Source organism: Anopheles gambiae, chromosome 2, assembly GCF_943734735.2.
Source record: "Anopheles gambiae chromosome 2, idAnoGambNW_F1_1, whole genome shotgun sequence".
NCBI lineage: Eukaryota > Metazoa > Arthropoda > Insecta > Diptera > Culicidae > Anopheles > Anopheles gambiae.
In genome coordinates, this window is record NC_064601.1 from 24,400,725 (window position 1) to 24,420,391 (window position 19,667).

The window sequence follows — 19,667 nt, forward strand, 5'->3', positions numbered from 1 at the left end:
CACCCGGTACACTTGAACCCCACACGCACAACCATGCCGTGGCCTACCTATCCAGCTCGACCAGCCTGCTGCACAGTGCACCTTAAGGACGTGTGTTGCGGTGTGTGTGAGAGATAGATGGGTGAAAGCGCACAGTGTGAGCAAACGGTGTGAGCACTGTCAATGGTCCCATTTTTATAGCATCACTCAAGCATTCGGGGCACCCAGCATCGTGCTCCTTTCCACCAAGCTATCATTACACCTGCATGAAGGATGCTTTCGACCCACTTAAAAAACAGGACTGAGCTGTGCGCGATATGAGGTGCAATTGCACCGGCACTGGCATCGATCTCGCGTCCGCGTCGGGCAGCAGAGGGGATTAAAAATGCATGGAAAATTTATGTCCCTTTTATGGGGCTTTATGGGGAAACTCCTCGCAACACTTACGCGAACGCACACAAACGCGGGGACGTGAGCAGGGCATGGGGCAGCAACATCCTTTGGCACGATGCATGTTGGGTTAGTGGGCAAGTACTAGTTTATTTGCAGCCTGTGTGTGAGTATATGTTTGTAGCAAAATCTTTGCAATTATGATACAGGTTATTGCAGTTGAAAAGTTGAATGGCTGTTGCTTAGTGCAATTTGTGGCACACGACACTTCAGTAGCACGAAGACGGGGAATTTATTGCAATATCGAGGGGCTGGAGGAAGAAGCATTGGTAGTAGTTTTCACGCTATAAGAAGAAGTGATTTAAGCTGTTTTAATTAGTTGCGGTAAATATTACATCACTAGGACGTTAATGAGCAGGAACTGCGCAACATTTACTTGTATGTGATGATAGTTAATGATGCCCATACAATAAATTGAAACAGCAATGTGAGCTCTGTTTTGCTGCTGTTAACATTTCTTTCTTTCATTTATACTCTTTTACGAATGCGCCTAAACGTATGCAATCGCTAAGCAGAAGCCATGAAATACGTGCATTATAGAGGACTAATACGATATCTGAGGATTTTCTTTCACAAAAAACCGAAACCCTTTTTAAAAATGAAATAAAGCTGATCTACTTCACCCTCCTGAAGCGATGTGCTGAGAACCGGTCAGCTGTTTCCATTAGATTAAATTAAAGACGCTCCGCCCGATAAATGATCCACTCACCAGGACAAGTGGTTCACTTTTGCACCCTGCTCTGCTTCCGGGGCACGCTCGCTGCCCCGTTGCAACAATTGCAGGATGATCTACTGCAGCCGGTGTGCTATGAATAATGCAACTCACTCCAGCGCGACCGAAAGTGCTGCCGGGCACTCGCTGTTGTGTTTTTATTTCGGCTTATACTATCGGTTTCTCCCGGTGGCCACCACTTCCGTGGCGGTCATTCTTTTTGCTGCAAGCGGCCAGACAAGAGAGCAGCGCTGCATAATAAGCCACTACCGGCCGCGGTGGCCTGCACCTGGCGGTTGGTGTGCTGTCGAGGAGTGGCACGGTTTTGCTTTAAATGGCGAATTTTTAGACGGCGTAAGGGTAGGCCGGCTTGAACCGTTGGTAAAAACACGACTCAAATCTTATCATCGTCGGCTGGTGAGGGTGCTCGGTGGCAAAAGCCGAGCTGTGTACCTCAGTAATCTGACCGTTTTTATGGCGGTTGTACGGACTGGGGCAATTGTTCCAGCAAAACCCTTGACCATGTGGTCAGCCGGACCGAGCCTGGAACCCGTTCGGTACAATCTGTTATCGCGGTACCCAATGTTGCGCGTTGGGTCCGGGGGATTCTTCCATCCACCTACGCTGAGTGTGTGTGAGGGTATTCGTGCGCTTGTTATTTCGTTTTACTGGTTCCTCCTTAGCTCCAACCAAAAACCGCACCGTACAACGCCAGCCCGAAAACAAATTAATCCGCCGAGAACGGTCCTCGGGGCAAATGAATACGCTTCGTGTTTGAGATTTTCCGTCCAGCGTACTTTTGGGACGACCCTCGCCGATTGCCCCCGTTTCTCGCCACTAGCAGCAGCAAAATATGAAAAAAAAAAAATATGGGAAGCTCGACCAACATGCCAGATGAACCAAACATGATAGAGAGTGATCGTGGTGGCAGGAGCGTGGAGCACTGTTCAGAAATAAAACATTTTTCAAATGATCCCACTAATCCCAGCGTGTTGTTGTCTACTCCTTTTTTCATTTTCCTGCTCTCTATCGCTCTCTTTCTATTTGCCTCGTTGGTTATGAACGGGAATTTTATTATGATTTCGCCCGGTTGCGTTCTGTTGGAGGGTTCAGTGCAAAATAAGCAAGTCGAACAGAAAATGAAACAATACACAAAGCGTGTACAGTCGAAAAAAAAAACATAATCGGAAAAATGCTTCACTCCGGGGTGGCTGTGTGCTGAGTAGCAGCTTTTGTTTCATCATCCAGATCGACAGATCGGCTTGGAAAAGGGCTTTTCGGGGCGTCGGCTGAGGCACCCAGCAAGCAAACATGAAACAAAAAAAAATCATGATTTTTTGACAAGGGTTTAACAATGCACTCAAGTAACGTTGCCTTGCGGATGGTGGACTGTTTTGGGGAAGCAGTGTAGTGTGTTTGCGCAAGAAAATTACTAAAACAAATTGAACTACTCGTATGGGCTTGGCTCGTGCAGGGTTGTGCAATTGTTTTAGAGGCGATAAAATGTGTTTATTTATTTGTATCTTGCCAAGGGGATGGAGAAAGGGCGTTGAAAAGAAGCAATCAATAAAATTGTGAAGCCAATGGGAAGCATGAAGCAATTTAAAATAAAATACAAAAACCGGATCTTGCTTATTTCGCAGCTTCACATGCACTGAAGTGGGATAAACACCACCTATTTACATAATCGTGTGCTTCCTCTGTACTGTATGGCGGGGAGGAACGAGTTTAATATCGCAAGTCCTTAAGATGCTCAGCAAATGTTTGTAATCGGCATACCGTCACTTGTAGGGCGTCATTACCAAGAAATGTGCGATTGTGTAGGCAATCCTTAGCTAGCGACCACGCGCAAAGTACAAGGTGGCCCCATAACGAATACAATGCGTCCATGTGTTCGTAAATATATTGCCCCCGGTGAAGGAGAAAAATTACATCGGCTACATTTTTAATATGAGCAATCTTTACCCATCATCCGGGTAGATGTGGAAGATTCTTTCCAAGTTGCACCACGACCCGTTAGTTGCTGTGAGAGCTGTGCGAGCAATACCGTTTTCACGCGCATCGTACGTATGGAAAGATGCTGACGATGCATTCCAGGAAAGGCAACTGAGCCGGATTAAAAATGACCCACCATGATATGAAGTTATGAGAAATAGTTCCCTCTGATAATCTTCGCTCTTTGTGAAGGTGCTTCTAAACAGTGAAGGGTGAATGTACCTTATTTTAGAAACAAAAATGTAGCAAATTCTTTAGTGCTGTTTGCAAGTAATGAGGAATTACTTTAAAAACTAGTTTAAAGCAAATCTAATGCAACAAAGACACCCAGAGGTTTGTAATCAATCAATCCAACAATAAAACTTCTCCCAAGCTCGCAAGCGAAAGCACAAAGGCGCTGCTTGGTTGTAACCAAACACTGTCCTGGTTCAAGCATTGGCCTTTATTCCGGTTGCAACAAATCCCCAACCGTTGGCCCTAATGTCTTACCACAGTGTGCTATTGTACTTCCGTGCTTATCTGCTCTCAGCCAAACTGCCGAACAAAGCACCTCCCCCAGCACGCCAAAAACCCACAAGACGCAACGGTTCTGATCTCTGGAGTGTAACAGCTTCCCCCCCCACACTGCCTCACCGCTGGTCGGTGGTGTTGCCTGCATCGCTTGCTGACGGATTTGGTTCCATACACACCGACCGGAATTGGTTCCCCGCATACCAGGTGCTACCGGTGAGCAATAGGGAAGCGACGCGAACGCGGGCGAAATGCAAGCGCTACTGGAATGTAACTGTCCGCTCAGCCAGCTTCCCTTTAGGTGCTGATTTGCGGTGCAGCGCTTATCGTCCGATTGCACATCGACTATTTGCCCAAGCGGGGCCAGGGAATGTTTCCACCACGGTGCAATACAATCCATTTGCAACGGTTCGCTATGTGCGCCATGCCGGAACCGTGCCAGAGGGAGAACCTTTTATTGGACAGTTTTCTTAATGCTGCTGTCGCCATTCTGTCATCGAATACCACCGGTGGGGTGGATGAGTGTTCTCTAGCCGGATGGTGGTCCCAAGTTTGCCCCGTAATGAGCACACGGGGTAGCGCTGGGAGGGCTTCCATTTCGACGCTGGTAATGTAATGGCATCGCGAAAGCGAGATGGGGCGCCGAACGTGCTTCTAAGAAATCTATCCGCGTGTGCGAAGTAATTCGCGAAGCGCTCCCTGATTTGCATTTTATATGAAAAGCTCGTGACGAGTCAGTTTGTTTTTTTTTCTTTCGTCTCGCCCTGTGTTTGCGAGTTCGCGCGTCATGGCGGTCTGGGAAATGGTCTGACCGGACCATCATCATTGGACGCTTCATCGCTTTCGTTTGCGACAACGCGATCCATTTCGCTCGAAAACCATTCGCAATCGTTGGCTGGGAAATCAAAACGAAATCAGTGGAAAAGACGAATACCATTAGTAGTGTTTCTTAGCAGTCGAAGTAGTCGATTTTCCCGCATATAGATTCCGCCCTTGACAAAAGGGGTTCTCCCGGTATCGATCAAATAACGTTCACCGTGCGTGATACTCTGCTTCTACGAATCGGGCAATCCCGTACCATCGGTGTCGTCACCATCATCATCATCATCAGCAGCAGCAGCATGTTGTTGGAGTATAAATCGTTAGCGAGGGAGCACCGCCGCGAATCAAGATACGGAAAGCCATCGAACAAGGACACGAACAAATAAAAATGGCTAATAATAATGGGCGAGGATTGTGCGATAAGTAAATCGAATTCGCTAGCGGGAATCCCGATGCCAGCCCGGTGCTCGATGGCCAATTCCAACGACTCAATGATCGAGCAGTACGGAGAAAGGGGCCGCAAAGTACAAAAATACACAAACACACATATTTTCCCTCCCACGTGGTAGCGTTCCGAGCGTTTGTTCAATGCATGAGGTGTTTTATGTATCTAGTTCGCTCGAAACGCAGGGAAAAAGCTTTCCGCAAAGGGCTCGTAGTGTTCTCGTTTTCCATGCACCATTCATTGTGAGTGAGTGTGTGTGTGTGGGTGTTTGGATGGTCAGTTTGTCGGTCCAGATTAGGCATGCTGAGCTTTCGACGGAAGTAACGAACCGAGCAAAATGGCAAAGGTATGGGCCGTGGAACGTGGGTGAGCTAGGAACAAAGACAGAAAAAGGCAGACACCTAGAAACTGTTCAGAGATGTATGATAATAAAACGGACAATGGTGGGGGGAAAGCAGTGGACTAAAGCTACATGAATTATTCAATACCTTTTCACACCTGGCCGGAGTAGCAAAGGCCGGTGGGCCAGTGATTTCGTGCGCCAGCCTTCGATGTCTCGATGGCACCATGTAGAACACTGTAGCAAGCAGATGAGCAGCTAGAGATAGACCTAGCGGGCGGGCGTGAAACGTGCAGCAAGAGAGCCAAGAGTGTTTCCGGCCACACGGCACTGCAATAAAAGTATTATTTATTCTTCCCAGCCAGGGTCGGGAGGGTTGGGAGGCCGGCCTTCCTGTTTTCTAAGCTGATTGTTACTGCTTGTTTCGGTTCCCAGGCGCCGGGAGTGGGTCTCGTCGACGGTCAACGGAACAAGCTACCGGCGAGCAACATTTGTCCTGCAAAGTTGCATACATTCAGGCGTAGTGTAGCGCACATTCGCAAAGCACACAGCCGTTGCTGCCTGCTGGGACGCGCAGTTCTGAAATGGACAAACTGCCCAACGAAATGATGCACGGTTTCGAGCGATTGGTTTTAGAGGCACGGCTTAGCGAACTCATTTTTGCACCAACCGAAACAGTGGCTGAGTCTCCATCAATAATGCAATTTCCAAACACAAAGATAGTTCGCAGCCGCGTAGTACACACCGGGGGTACGCGGAGATGCGCATTAAATGGAGCCGAAATTTACCTTTACAGCTGGTGCAACAGACACGGGCAGCCTTGTGTCGTGATTTGGTGCTATCATTGGCTATTCGTCTGCCCGATTTATTCGCTGCTGGAAGCGTCCTCCGTCAAGCTATCAGTAATTCATCGAGCGCTTACCAGTCTCCAATATGTGGCAATGAATATTGCAAACGCGTAGAACAAAGCTTCTTGCTTTCTTTTTTGGATCGCTAAAAATGGGTGGAATTTGATTGTTTTCATGCATGTGGCAGCTTTCGTTTTGTTACTCTACCCCAAGCAAAGCGGAACCGGATGCCAATATGAGATACGGGTAGGAAATACCTTTTTCTCTCCCCAGCCATTCTTCGGCCATTCTTCGAGCTTGATTTATTTCTATTATTTTCATCTCATTGTTTCCCAGTCACTTTACGAGTTTTGTGTGCCTGTGTGCCCTGGTTTCATCGTTCGCATACCGGGATGCCGGGAGCCACTCGAGCAAAGTGTCTTCACACCATTCGGCCAGCTTAACGGTGAGAGCAGACACACTCGTCTGCCCAGTGGTGCCTGCGTCTCTTCGATACATTTCCGTCCCGTGCCCTTCCCCGTGGGTGTCTTGGATTCGTTCCGAGAATGGAATACTTGATCGCCCCTCATGTTTGGGCACCCGCTTTTCCCTCCCAGCCAAGCGACGAGTCCGGAACCGGAACGAACGTGGGCAGCGCAAGGGCGGAAATCTCCGGCCCGGGCTTTACGATATTGTCCAGCCGATGGTCACTTGAAGTGGATGAAGTTTTTCACCTACACCCCGCCATGGATGGAACAAATGGGGGAGAATGAGGCAGGCTCAGCTTTTCCGGCTGCTTCAAATGGCCCATTGCACGGTAACGGACCATGGTACGATGTGCCCGCCGGTGGCGTGGAGGGAAAAACATAAACGACAGTGCAATGGGGCAGGGCTGCAGCAGGGATACGGAGCTTACCGGTTCGGTTCGTAATGTTTTGTACTTTATTTTCTGGACCCGGCTGCATTTCATCGCCGGCGGGCGAAAGGGTAGGATGCTTGCTGCCAGCCCTGTGCCGGCTGCTTTCCTTTTGTCTGCTCGAAGACGGTGCAGCGGGATGGATTTCTTGAAAAAGCGGGGGTAGTAGAGCAGCAAAAGCAAAACAATCGTTGAAGCAAAACAAGGTGGAGCGAATGGATTCTTCGGACACAAATGTAGCTAGTTCTGATTTTACAGATAGTATCATCGTACCTGGGTAAAAGAAAGAAAGAAAAAAAACGACTGAATCAGTTTTGTCTTAGTGCACAGCTTTTTTTGTTGCTACAAGATGAGACAATGTACGGAAAAGCTTGTAATAAATTTTCATTCAATTCTATTACAAAAGCTTTTGGGAAATCCATTTACGAATGCCGCTCACAGTAATGCATTCAACTCTGCGCAAAGGGTATTGGGAAGCGAAACTAAATCATAGAACAATGCTCTCTATCTTGGGTAATTGACCCGCCCGAGCGTCCGGCTCGCTTCCTCCCGTCCTTGGGCGCCAAAGTTAGGCAGCTACGCTGTTCCAAATTGCAGTCGGTAAAAGACGGATTTGTCAACAGTGTGCTCTACCCGTTCGGTCTAAGATAACAACAGCCGACGGCACTCTCGTACCAATGCTTGGAATATTGTTTTCCCACCCGAATGGCAGCAGGGCCGACGAATAAAGTCCTCAATCACATTCCTTTTAAACAGTGGAATCGATTGACAAAGCAAACATCTTTGCTTACGCTTCCCCTCATCGCTAGCTAGTGCCTTGTTCCGTCTAGCTGTTCGGCATTTTGTCACTCCCGTGCGCTGTTTCGTCTGTTGACATTGGGAACCTCACTCCATTCTTTCCAGCAAAGCAAGTGGAGTGATGGGTTTTGTTTTAGAGTGGAGAATGACGGAAAATCCTTCACTACGGTGGGAAGTGGTGCCAGATTTCTTTCCCGTTTTGTTTGTGTCCCCACTTTATCTACATTATCTCAAAAGGTTTGGCTAGATTCTTTCTATGATAAAGACATGCTGGAAAGGAAAGGAATGAACAGGAAAAAGAACAGTGTAAGCTTCTCAAAATGAATGACATTCTTGAGAAGGAAGAAAAAAAAACCCAGTATCATGCAGCTCATCCCCAAACCGTTCGTCATCGTTCTTCGAAAATGGCTTCATTTTTGGCATTCGGAATTCTTCACAGAGGGACAGTGCAAATTTTAACCGTCAATCTTCACTTCGTTATCGGACGGAAAAAATATCTTCTCTGGACAATTTATGCACAGCACATCCGAATCTGTCGAGTGGCAGTTGGTGCTTAGGGCTGTTACGTCCAGAGGTCATTGTTTTGTCATTCGCCCAAGTGAACGTGTGTGTAAAAGATACTTTAGGTATGCAGCAACAAAAAAAACCTTTACTTCAACGACACTGCAACGACCATTTTTTCCTTACATCCGGGAAAATATTGCACCTTGAGATGGAAAGATAAAGGTAGACGCTGGCAGCCAAATTCGAGCCACACCTTTCGTGCGACGTCAGAAGAACCAGACAGCCCAGATTCTTACAGCATCGTGTGGAAAAATCTGAAGACAGGTTCCTGCTGCCGCGTAATGCCCTGCAGCCAGGAAGACGGTAACTGCAGCCCAAGAACCAAGGTAAGCGGACGAGTACGCAGGAAGCGGGCAACAATGTTGATTGTTTTCGGTGCCCTTTTTTCCTGTGGGCGTGTGTGTGTGTGTGTGCACCGTCCGTCTTGTCCCTGATTTGTAGTCAGTATGCACCCGGCTGGCAGGCAGATTTAACACCCTTTTGCATCAGACCGAGGGTGCAGACCGTGCTCGAGGGTATGTGGCCACGGTAATTGAATTTATCAGCTCAACCGCTGCCCTGCCAAAAAACGGTGGGTTGGCTGTTTGCACCGTGCAAGAAGGGTGGGTTGAGAATTCGGTGATGTTCGCGCTTGAGAGTGATGGAATTGGCGAAAGCAACGAGCTCAACGATCAAGCTTATGGGGCGTGTGTGAAGGGTGTTCTTTTCGTTCTTTCTTCTCCCTCCCTCGGGGTGGAGTAGTTGGAGTGAGCAAAACGAATGGAGCAGCTTGAAAGATTTATGACTGTACAGAAACGGTAGAATAAAACGCTCGAGTACGCTTTGCATAAACGCTAACAAGTGGATTGAAGTGCTTCGTTTGCAACTAAACAAAGTACTTAGTTTTTATTTTTAACTCACCTAGACGCGCCAACGATTGATACTGAAAGGCGATTATTGAGTTAATACCATTTGAAAGTGGCGTTTGGAATTAAAAATAATCTGCTTGAAGGTGAGAAAACAATAACAAGACTCATCCACAAATAGTACCAAGGTTTGTGTTTGGTTGCTTCCCAACTTGGCTTGTTTCACCTTGTTTGGTGACACGTTTTGCGATTTCTGTAATGGCTTCGTTTCCATGGTCATGGTGTGTAGTGTTTAGCGAACGCGATTCCATTCCGATGTCCCTGCTAATATGGTTGATGTCTGAACCCGATTAAATGGCATCCTATTACGACGGTTCCTTTTAATTGTGTACACTGCCGAGCGGGGCTCACGAGCTTCCCCCTATAAAAGACTGCCTGTCGATGGTTCACCTTCTCATTTCTTTCTCCCGCCGCTCCACGCTGTCCGACCGCAACCGACCAAACCGGCAAAGAAGCTTCATCGGTTTCGCCGCCACGCAGCACTTGGAGACGGCACGGATCGGCATTTGCCGTTTGGTAATTAGCTCTGTAAACACGTAATCACCGGTTCCTATGGAAGCCACTTCCGCGTTTTGGCAAAAATGACCCCCGAGATTAGGTGGCACTGGCAGCTGCCAGACGTGCCCGTTCCTAACCGTTCCGGTATTATGGCTGTTGGTGAAGAAAGAGGGAGAGCGAAAGACAAGAGAGTGTGGCTGGAAGCGAGATGTTCCTGCTGGTTCCAAACTTTCCTCTATCGATTGGCCGGAACGGAATGTCAACAACTGGCGCAACATGGAACTAGCAATAGTCGACCGGTTGACAAGTCGTTACCAGCAATGAAGAGCCCGAGAGGGAACTGAGGAAACGGGGAAAAGGGAAGTGAACAAATTGAAAACACACGCAATATGGTTGCAGCACGCGCGCTCTCCAATCGAAATCGACGCGAAATCGTAAATGGGAAAATATGACGCGCATAAAATTAACTATCAACCGCAGTAAAATGTTAATGTTTATAAAGTTGTCAACCGGTTCGCTGTGCCGGGGGGCGCTGTGTTTGGTCCGGTGAAAGACTGTGCCGATGTTGCTTGTGTAGTTGTGCCTCTTTTTTTACGGTGCACAAGCTGCCCACTTCCGACCGGCTTTGCTCCAGCTGGTGTCAACGGAAACGGAAGTTTGGGTGCAACAAAAAAAAAAATCGAAAACATTTCCCAACGGACGTTACCGGGAATGAAAAAGAAAATGTACGCGCGTGTGATGTTCTGGCTTTGGAATGGGTTTCGATAACTTTGGTTTCGTAGTGCGAGCTTTTGGCCGACGGCTCGAAATTGAAAGCTTCCAAGCAGTAAATCAGGCTTCCACGCGTCTGAATCGACATTCCGGCCAAACGTTGCCTTTTTCCCTTCCGATAACGATAACGATCTTCATTCGACCGTAGTTAGTTACGAGTTTGGACAAGGGGGAGGAACAACAAAACATACAAACATAATGGGATCGTAGCTGAAACAGCCGTTGGAGAATTTGTTTTTCGTTTAGTCGATCGTGTAAAAAGGGTTCAAACACGGTCGACTGGAGACGAGGAAAACATAGTTATTTTACGGCGTCGCTAAGAGAATGTTATGTTTACGTTAGGCATTTTGAGATGTTTAGTGTTTTATGTTTCCAATTTTTAGTACTGTTTAGACAAAAATTGCATATAAAGCACAATTATTCTTCTTCATTGGTACAACAACCGTTGTCGGTCAAGCCTTGGCTTGGCTTGGCTTGGCTTGGCTTTCAGTGACTTATTCTTACCATAGCAGGATAGTCAGTTCTACGTATGAGGGCATGGTCTATTAGGGACTTGAACCCATGACGGGCATGTTGGCTCTCTTTCATCAAACTAAACACAGCATTATGTTAAGCCAATAATAACACTTATTGAGTGTATAAACCAACGCCTAAATGCCTACGCCTTAATGCCTAGCAAACGTTGCTTGTTTAGCTTGTAGTTTGTTTGCTCTATGAACACTACAAAGCCGCCTGGGGGCAAAATGGGAAACCACTGCTTTAAAGCCAGCCCATCTAATCACGCGCCTCAAATTAAAATAGTTGCAGCAGCCAATGATGGGCAAACTGTCGATAGACAACACGCCTGCACACGATTAGCATCATCTGGTTTCATGTTTATTGAAACACACCCTGCCAAACGAAAGCCTTGCACGGCATGGCATGGTTCGTTCGTTTCGATTTCATCTGGCTTCGCAAACGCCGACCGGACCGAGGCTGCAACCATTGCCACCGCCCCCTTCCCCGTTGTGCTGTCATCTGCTTCGGGGTTCGGTTTGAAGTGCCGCAAAAGGTGTTGTTTCTGTTTGCGATGCCAGGTGCTAGCTGTAATTTGTAGCAATTATCCCAACCCGAAACAAAGGAGCTATCGATTAATGAAACAAGATAAGATTAGTTCCTTGGAAGTGTTGATACAAAAAGGGAGGGGATGCTGTGGGTCAGCTCGGCCGTAAGGAAGCGGGTACGAAACGCTCCCACTGTGCTAGACGCACCACACCCGACCCGAACCGGTCCGCTGCTAATGGAAACGCATTGCACTTAACCCCGAAACAACAACCGTCAGCACAGCTTAAGCGTCTAGTTTCAAAACACTGCTGGCGTCAAGCGCTGTATGGGATTGCGTTTTCGTGTTCTGGCGTACCAACGAGTCGAAAGGATTATGTTTCGCTCTAACCGTACAGCTACGGCTCGGCACGGAGCTACCTGCAGCAGCCGGTTCGCACTGGCCCGGCAGCACGCTCGGAGTGTGCAGATAAATGGATTTATCGGTGTCTGATTGAAAACCAAACTCGAGCCCTCGCTCACCGGCGGATGTTCGGTGCATGGTGCTGGATGTGTTCCCCGCATGGGTTTGACCAAGTAATAGACGACCGCAGGAATTGCACGCAAATACACGGATCGATTAATTTCTGCCATTGTAATACGAGCGGGCCCGCCTTCCTGGGACGGTTGGGACGGCCGGTGTTGGGTGTTGCTAATTTCATTAAATTGTTCTTGCGGACAGCATCCATTGACGATTTTTGCGTGTTTCGGATAGGTGAGCGATTCCGGAATAGGCACGAAGCGTCGTTCGCAAAAATTATCTGGTGTTGATGGTGGTGTGCGTGTGTGTGTCTATGTGTGTGACAATATAATTTGCTGAAAAGTTTTCTGGGACAGGTTTCCGGCCAGTGGCATAGCGCTATGTTTTGGGCAATGCCTGAGCGTGCATAATTATGCCAATTAAGCTTCTAACACGAATGGGAGGCCAAAATGTTTGGTAATATAATTCATAAAACGTATTATTCAGGACTCGGTTTGAGATTGAACATTATTATGCTAAATTGTTCTCGCATACACACACACATCCCACTCATTTGAGACTTGTTTTGTTTGAACGCTTAGTTTGCAATTGGAAAGTAAATGTTTTAAATAAATACATTCATCGACATTTTAATTTATTTGCTCCACGTCAAAACGATCGCTACACTATCGCTGTACAAATTGTAACAACCCACCAAGCGAAATAATTGCAACCCATCATCGCGAGCCCATCCGCGGTAACGATGATTGTCATTGACAGTGTTGTTTGCTTTGCCGGCGGGAGGATGTGAAGGAATTTCTCGGCACCGGAATGGGCTCGAGCCGGTCCGCTCGGGGCAGGCTCGTGGGAACTCATCTCTTCGATGCGTGGGCTCGGCTTCGCACCGTAGAGCGAAGAGCGAACGTGCGCTTGAGTGAGGGCGCTTGCGCCATGAGAATGAGTGCCATGTAATGATGTTGGCTCGTGCAGGCAATTTTGGCAAGCTGGTGGAGACAGGGGCAGGGATTTAGCATTGGCTTAGGAAATGCTGCTCGCTGACTCGGTCGTGGATATCGCTCAAGGGCGCGCTAGTTCGGGAAGGTCAGTTTTATTAGGCTTAGAAATGGGGTTAGCACTGTTTGGATTACGCGGTAAGCTTTATTAAATATTCATCCACTGCAGCTGGATTTGGGTGGATGGTGTGCGGTGGTGGTGCTCGGGTGTGATTTCGCTAATCACAATCAATGTCATTGGCCGGGTGGTGGGGTGCGTTTTACCGATTGGCTTTGATAGTGAGGGTGATGGACAATTTTACCTAAAATCATCCATTTAATTATGGAATTAATTTTCATTTTACAGCTTATTATTATTTATATGCTGAAGTAATTATATCGAGATTCAGTTGACAAAACAAAGGACTGAACTAAATCGAGTGTGAATGTGAATACAATACTTTAAATAACGGTTCGATTCTAAATCCTCAATTCGCATAAAAAAAACACCAACGCTATTCTGCAAGATCATAACCATCAAAGAACATGAGCTGTTATAATGTATTTTCCCCGCTTTCCACATTGCGCTCTGCACGAACGCACTCAGAGCGAGAGGGTGAGAGAGCCACTCTCTTTCTCTTCAAAACTCGCTCGCACCGTCTTAATTCTCACGAAAAATGCGCCCGTTCGGGTTTCGAGGGGAAGACCCGTTCTGCACGAAAGTAAGAAGCGAAGGACACCAAACAACCATCTGGCCACATCTGGCTTCGGGTAGTGGTGTAGAAATCGGTGCCAAACACCGCTTTGCGAACCGTGCCATGCCGAATGCCAATCTAGGCCACCGATAGTGCCAGTACGTCTCGAACGGTGTGCCGAGGTAAACGTGTTGTAACACCCAAAAACGCACGTGTCCGGGTACGAAAGTGCGCGCGTTCGTCTCGGCGAGAAAAAAAAACTCCCCTCCAACCCCTCTCGGTATTGGTGCGTGTAATGGGGAATGGGTTTGTCAAATATTAAATAGAAATAGAAACAGTGCAAAACAGTGCCGGCAATGAAGGAAGCGAGAACATCACGGTCAAGCTCCCGATGGAATGGAGACGCCTGGTGGTTGTTGGGTGCGTAGAAAACGGAACGACGGAGGAGAGTGAAAAAAAACACACACACATCCAGCCGCGTGTATGCGTGTCAAACGGGCCGATCGATGGGAATCGAAACCCCCATTCGACTAACCGTGGGGCGAGGTGTGGGCAAAAACCAGTGGTGGAGGGGTTGAATTTTTGGCAAAAACCCGGTTCGCCGTTTCCGAGTTGGCGAAACAAAATGATGCTTCACGAAATGAAACACAATTTCACCTTGGTCGGTGGGCGGCGGTGTTTTCCGCACTGGTAGGCGCTAGGCTGTCAGCGTCAGCGTGGTACGTGTTCGTGTTGCGGAAGATTCCACTACAAAGTGAAGGTTTTGTGGCCACAGCGTTTTAGCGAGTGCGAATTAGTTTCAACTGCAAACCGGCCCTTTGCCCAACAAGTTTGCAGCACAATACGCTTCGGGAGTGGTGTTTTGTTTGCGTGTGCTATGTGTGTGTGTGCAGTAGTATACCACTAGTGTTTTAGTAGTGTTTTTGGGGGAGTGTGCGTTAGTGAGATAATCACGGCTTCTGGCAGTGCGTTCTGCAGAGCGAATCAATGCAGGCAGGATTGATGCGCCCCGTGCCGAACGAAAAGTTTTGTATCGTTATGACGTAACGGTGACTTGTTTCAGGAAAATTGTTTGTCCCAGCAGACAGACTCTTCGCCCCATCCCGTCGGACGTGATGAAAGTAAGTGAAAACTTCCAGCGACATACACACACACACACACACACCGACGGATGAACGTCAAAGGCAAAGCTTTATTTTGGTGGAGGCAAAAGTTTTCCGACCCACCTTGACAGGAGATGATATCCTGGCGCTGCTAGGAAAGTGCCGGCTTTTTTGGGAAGAAAACTTTCCGACACTGAAGCGACATTCCAACTGTCCAACACACACACACACACACGCACACACGTTTGAAGTCGAGCTCATTTCGTGTGTCACTCAGATACACCCCGCTCATGCCTCTGGCGGCCGTTCGGCACTGTCACGCTCCGCAACAGATTCAGGGTGCTCTGCCCCGAAGAGTGTATCGGAAAGCTGAACACACGACCTTTGCTGCTTCCAGCAGGATAATCACCAGCATTCATGTGGTATGTCCCTTTGCCGCCCGGCTAGAGCTAAAGGGGGAGGGACGGTGGTGGTGTAAAAGGGTTTTACTATTTGCATGCCTTCGGGCCATAGGCTCACCTTTGCCGTCAACGGCAACATGCACGACCGATGTTTAGATAGTGCGATGTGTGCTCGAACCAGGGCACAAGCGAAACAAGTCCCCGGATCCGTTGGCCGCCCGCCCTGGGGATGAAATTTAACACTGTGCAAGTGATTCGTGTAGTCTGGCAAATTGATACAACCCTTTTGTCCGTATGTGTGTGTGTGTGTCTTTGCCGCCAGAGAGAAAGAGAGCCTTCCGTCCCATCGGCTCCGGTACGTCATAAACATATCATGTGCAATTTTATGCTAAATAGCTTTGTTCCCTTCTCGTTTTCGTCCACCCTGTCAAAAGTCGATACACCGGTTTCGGTTGCTCCTCGTTGCCGCACACACACACACACAGACACACACACACACACACGATAAGCTCGATGAGAAGAGGCGCTTTTACGGCCGCACGACCAAATGACCGGTGAAAGGATAAGTCACAAGGTGGCAAGTAAAGGGTATGGCAAGAGCTAATAGTAAGCACCACCGGGAGATCGTGTTTGTGGGTCACTTTTATTGGCAGCTCACTTGGCACGGATCACGGAGATGAGATTGGGGCTGTTTGAGGTCAGCTTTTTCATACGTTTTTTTTACTATCCCTGTATCGCTAGGTGTCGGGCCAGGTGAGTTTGAAGTAGGTGGTTGAACTGTGTCAGACTCACCACGTCCCTTTGGCAGGTTAGATGAAGCAGTTTATCCACTGCAAATACGACGTACTTGATGAGCCCAAGGTGAGCTTTGTATGGCCCAAGTGCTCAAGCATATTTGCATGTCTGTACAGGAGTTTCTAGCTTGCCTATAGATGCGCTTTGAAGAGCTGCTTTGCCACCCTTCCTTCCCGGATGGCTTGCAATTCCCAAACATTAAAGCCTGATAAAGGTTGCGTCCGATGTTGGATCGCTTTTCCGTCTGGTTTTGCTTGCAACAGGGAAATCGATACAGCATAATCCAGTACCGTTCACTCAACTCACTGCAAAAACCATTCCCCAGTCCATATGGTTTGCAAATGTTTCGTCTCGTTGCGAGTGTGGCCATTACGTACGAACTGAGGGCACATGGTGCGATGTGAGTGGTGCCACTTTAAGCCTGTCTCTCTCCGTGTCTTGAACTTGAGCAAGCGCGTTTCAGGGAAGCTGAAGTCTACCCGTGGTCGGGTTTGGAACGGCCCAACGAACAAAACCACTCCGATACTGTAACGCGATAATATTCAAATTTCAAACACTGGGGAAGCAAATGCGCGAGAGCAAGCAAAACACAAGCTAAAGTATCGTTAGAGGAAAACGAAAAAAAAAAAATGGGCAGTGTTTGTTGTGAAAGCCGAGAGCCGAACAGAAGCTTTCAAAAAAGAAACAAACCTCCCACACGAAAGCGAGAATCGATACGGAGCACGAAGCCAGCGAGATGGATTAAAAGAGATATAGTGTAGCCTTCGCAGCGATACACTTGACAGTGAGCTTAGGGAGAGTATGGAGTGTGCGAGCGGTGGGAAAACCGGAACCAAAGAAAGCAATGGGTATGTAGTGGGATTTTTGAAAAAGCTGCTTGGCATTAGCAATGGTTCATTAGCCGATGATGCTGTGATGCTTTGCTCGGTCAAACTTGAAGCTGAAGCGTACAAAGCGCTGCCAACCGAACGGCGTTCGCGTCGCACACACTCGATACTACGCCCGGTTGCGTTGCGTTGGGTGGGTCTGTCTTTCTGCTTTCTGCATCACTTTTCCCCGGCCACCAGTGTGACACCGATTTGACTTTATCGCGTTCGTTGATCTGCGCCGGGGCGCAAAGTTATTACGAAAGCGTATTCTAATTTGCATTCGCTGGCAGTAACATTTAGCACAATCGGAGGCAAATCGTGCTGTTTCGCTTGGCTAAAAATAAACACCAATGGCAGCCAATGGTTCCAACCCTCATCGATACACTTGGTCCAGCGCTTGGCAGTGGGTGGAAATTTATAGCACCGGTGGTTAAGAATCAGCGTACCGGAAGCGTCCATGGCTCCGGTACCGTGCTACAGCGGCAAAACTGTGTGAACTGAGGCGGTTGTTGTTGTTTCCTTTTGATTTTCCCACTTCCATTGTCTTTCCCGGGAAATAAACCATTGCGAATGAGTAACGATTCCTCGAACCAGCGAGTGATTTGGTTGAACGGTTTTTACTTATGTTGGTTGGTTCCTCCGCGCTGGAATGAATAAAGGAATGTCTTGGGTTGGATCCTATCAATTGTGAATTTGGAAGGTAAATTTTTGCCAAAACAAATAAAGAGAGCGAAGAAGAGAGAACAGTGGCAAGAGTAGAAAGGTAACTAAGTGCTACACACCTGCACAGCATTTACATTTTATTGAGCATTCCAGAAATTGTTGCTCTCTGCCATTTCTCGCTATCTGGTGAATTTTTCCTGCGAAAAAATTCAATCAAACTTTAGAACAAAGGTGTACGCCGAGACTCAGCTTCACCTGATGCAACGGTTCTGCGCTGCTGGGCCATCATCGAGACATCGAGAAAATTCAAGCGAAATGCAATGGTTGTGACAGTTACATCGTTTCACAGGAACTCATGCTGGCCGGCAATGCAAAGTTGGCCCCATTGGGAGCCGATTAGAATTCTCGGGAAAAATATTTTTCCCACTTACAGTTGCTGGCTGTCCCGGGAACTGTCAGTGCTACCCGGAGTGCAACTGGCGCTTATCAAAGCTGGAACACACAGTGCTGGGAAAATGGACAGATAAAACAAAATACTGCCTCTGTTCTGTAGTTTGCTTTCGCAAGATAAAAGCTCTATGACTGCAATATTCACTCACCCAACACACCGGCAGCATCTGTGTGTGAGAGTTGTAAAAACAGTACATTCCGTAGAAAAAGAAAAAGTCCGTCTGCAAGAGATCTTGTGCGCTTTAGCAAGCTTAGAAGGGTGAAATCCGTTTTGTTGTGTCTATCTCTATGCCACTGTGCGTCGTTGTTTTGACTTATTTCCCTCCAGCTTATCCTGCCACGCTCGACCAAAAAAAAACGGGGTTTAAGATAAAATTCAAAAATCCCACGCACATTTTGCAAAACCCCTACAGCTCCACCGTTTCGACTGCTTGGTGCTTGGACGGACTTAGATATTCGCCCCGACCCGGAAGCCGGAAACAGCAACGGAAACGAAGAAAACGTCATAGAACAAGAGCCCGAAACCTTGATCCGCCACGGCCACCAGCGGAATCGTTCGTTCGCTTCCGTCCCTGGTAATGTTGGTCGCACTGGGCGCTGGAAGCTGGCAGCGGAGCGCAAACAGGCGGATTTCTGGTTCAGTGTTTTGGGGGTGTTTTTCGCCGATTTCGCCGAGACAAAATAAATGACGCACCAGGAACGCTGCTGCAGCGGAGGAGGAGGCACTGGGACGACCCGTGGAATTTAATTAAACTTGCAAATGTGAGAAAAGACGAGCATTATTTGAAGCGCCGTGGCGCCGTTCTGCATCGGTGATAGTGTCCAACCGGCAACCGGAAATGAGTATACAATTTTGTTGTTTGGGTGTTTTTGTGTTTGTTTGTTTTGTTATCGTTCGTTCGCCCGTTTGCCTTTTTGTGCAATTGAGATTTAAAGTACATTTTTTAGACATCATTCGAGGCAACGGAAGGTCAAGACATCGTACATGGCAACAGTTGTTGAGTGCGGCAAAAGAGATGGTGAAGATTAAGTGTACTCAATTTCTCTCCAGCGCTTCTATTTGTTTGAGAACGACGGACAATGATTCATAAAAGTGTTGCTGAACAGCCAAAAAGCTTATCCAAACAGCTCAGCTTACCGGTTAGGGTCAGCATTCCTTAAATTGATAACAAGCTTGTCTTTCCCGAACAGGGTTCATCAAATTCGTTTGAATAGAGGACGGATCAAATAAAACAAATAGTTTTTGTATACAACGTACTTTTAATCTTGTCAAACAAAAACATGACATTTTTGAACAATCCGGGTTGCTCTTCAAATTCGTCGCTTCTAAAATAAAGCGTAGCAAAAAAAGGTCACTCGTTTGTCAGAGATTTGATAAAATAGCGTAGCAGAGATTTATTGAAATTCAACAACCACTGTCACTCACCATTTTCCAGCCCTTGCAAACTCACCGCTTATGCAAAATTAATGTGCACTTTAACGTCCACGTTCATCGCCGGTACTGTCAAAACCAGTCAGCCGTGCGGTGAGCATTTGTGACGTCGCGCTTGAGCCTGTGCCGGTGATGCAAGGGCAGAAATCACAACCCTTCACAATCAACAAAAAAAAAAAAAAAAAAAAAAAAACA

At 47.6% G+C, this 19,667-nt stretch overlaps 1 protein-coding gene across 15 annotated transcripts in view; it reads left to right on the forward strand.

Annotated features, from left to right (window-relative positions):
- The first annotated feature begins 13,850 nt into the window (after positions 1-13,850).
- Positions 13,851-19,667, forward strand: part of LOC1273326 (dipeptidase 1) — a 127,285-nt gene continuing 121,468 nt past the window's right edge. For 9 of the 15 annotated variants that reach the window (XM_061644819.1, XM_061644820.1, XM_061644822.1 and 6 more), the window contains exon 1: positions 13,851-14,880. The gene's annotated coding sequence lies outside the window, so the exon portion shown is untranslated. The remainder of the gene's footprint in view (positions 14,881-19,667) is intronic. The other 6 variants (XM_312292.6, XM_061644832.1, XM_061644828.1 and 3 more) reach the window with 2 other exon arrangements.